We start from the raw sequence: 2,111 nt of genomic DNA, 5'->3' as shown, positions 1-2,111 counted from the left end.
ATTTTCTTTTACTCAATTACAGTACAGCAATTACTGTCCACCACTGGTCCTTTCTGTGCTCATCTGAAAAGCCACACAGTTTCAGACTGCACTTGGTTCTCTCTTACATGCTTATTTGCATAAGTCCCTGCGTGACTCCCTCCATCTCCTGTTTAATGAGACTTGTCGCCCGGGCTGGTTCTCCGCCTTCAGAACTGACAGTACAAACACTTGTCTTTTGCCTGGATAATACCAGTCAAATTCATGCTGATATTCAGGCCACTGATTCTCAGTGTGAAGTCCGGGGACCTCCAGGGGTCCTTGAGGGGGTACCAGGGGGTCCAGCTAAACGACCAAATGGACCCTTACCGGTCTCTGTAACTCCAAGAGTGTACGAGAGAGGATTGTAGTGTGGATAAATCATATAAAATGGGGGTCTGTGGCCTAATGCATATTAAACAGGGGGTCCTTGAAATTAAAAAGGTGGAGAATCACTGATTTAGGCCATGCTGAATTAAGCTCAGTGCATCCTCTTATGAGTGGAATGACTTATTTTTCTCTCCTGGGTCAAAGGAGCAAACAGACAGACATACACAGACACTCAGACGGGAACTCAGTCCTACAGACCATGATGGGTACGTAGTGTGACTGCTGTGACAGGGTGGTACATGGGCAGAGGGGCTGTGATGATGGAGATGTCACTCAGCGGTGTGAAAGCACAGCCAATCGTTTGACATCCGCTGGTCCGTGTTAATTATCCGCTAATTGGGCGTCACGTGGAGAGTGTAATACAAGCAGCCGAGTAATTTGATCAAGAGCATATCATTAAGATATGATGACCGATGCAGGGGGAGGACAGACACACATGTCATGCATACATAGATACACACAGGGACACACACACAGTCTCTCTTGTGCGCGCATGCTTTCACACACACGCGTGCGTACGCACACGCACACACGCACACGCACGCGCACACACGCGCGCGCGCACACACGCACACGCACACACACAGCTAGCCAAAGCTATTATTTTCCATTTGTCAGCAGTCAATACTGCCAATCTTATTATGTCTTCTCCCGTTCCCCTGGAAATGGGAGTCTAGCGGTATTTGTGTTCCTGCAGAGTGAGAACGGGGAAAGTTGAGAGACAGCCATTCTAAACAAAGTGGGGCTTTAATCTGCACTTCTCTGAAAGGTAGAGAGAGAGAGAGAGAGAGAGAGAGAGAGAGAGAGAGAGAGAGAGAGAGAGAGAGAGAGAAGAGAGAGACGGGTCATTATTCCAATAAACCATTTTGAATTCAGATGAGTTGCATTGACAAGTCTGGGGCGTGCAGCCGAGTTAAAAGGACATTAATGCACATTGCAAACAGAAACCTGGCATTCCAGTACATACGTACAACACATGCACGCACACACACATATGTTACATATGTAACCTACCTCTGTCTCTACGGACAATAAAGACACAGAGATGGACAAAGACAATAGAGAGAGTGGAGGGCTGAACGGAGACAACCAGAGAGCTGATAGAGGCAGAAACAAAAGAGTGAGAACACATCTGTTGTGTATGCAACCTCATGGTCCATTTCCTTCTGTACAGCTGAGGTCACATCTCATCTTGTCCCTCCTCCAGGGGAGGGGAGGGGAGGGGACGGGGTGCGAGATTTTCTCCGAGGTTCACTTTGCTACCTGGAGACCGACAGCCTCCTGTAGCCAGCCAATCAGGCGCTCTGAGAAACAGCCTCCTGCACTGCCATTGGCCCTGTGCTCCCGGGAACTCGCTCCTCTGTCAATGGCCGTGTCATTGTGTCGCCTGGCAGCACTCGGGCCATTTATGCTCCCCCTGTTTAGAAGTCCTTTTCTTAAGCAGAGCCCCCCAGCCCATGCATACACAAACACATACACAAATCTCCCCTACTCTTCAGAATGTCTCAATGAGAGACCGAGGGAGTCTGGGAATCAGGAGAACTTGAAGCTCATAGTAATGAGCCTTCCTGGGTGTTTTAATTGATCAGAATCCAACCAGAGCAAACACAGTCACTTCCATTCATTTACAAAAAAATACTTCCATTCATTTACAAAGAAATACCCTCTTTCAAAAATACTCTTCCTAAAGGGACAATAGTAAA

Source organism: Gymnoscopelus microlampas (assembly GCF_963454915.1).
Source record: "Gymnoscopelus microlampas genome assembly, chromosome: 18".
NCBI lineage: Eukaryota > Metazoa > Chordata > Actinopteri > Myctophiformes > Myctophidae > Gymnoscopelus > Gymnoscopelus microlampas.
This window is presented reverse-complemented; position numbering follows the sequence as displayed.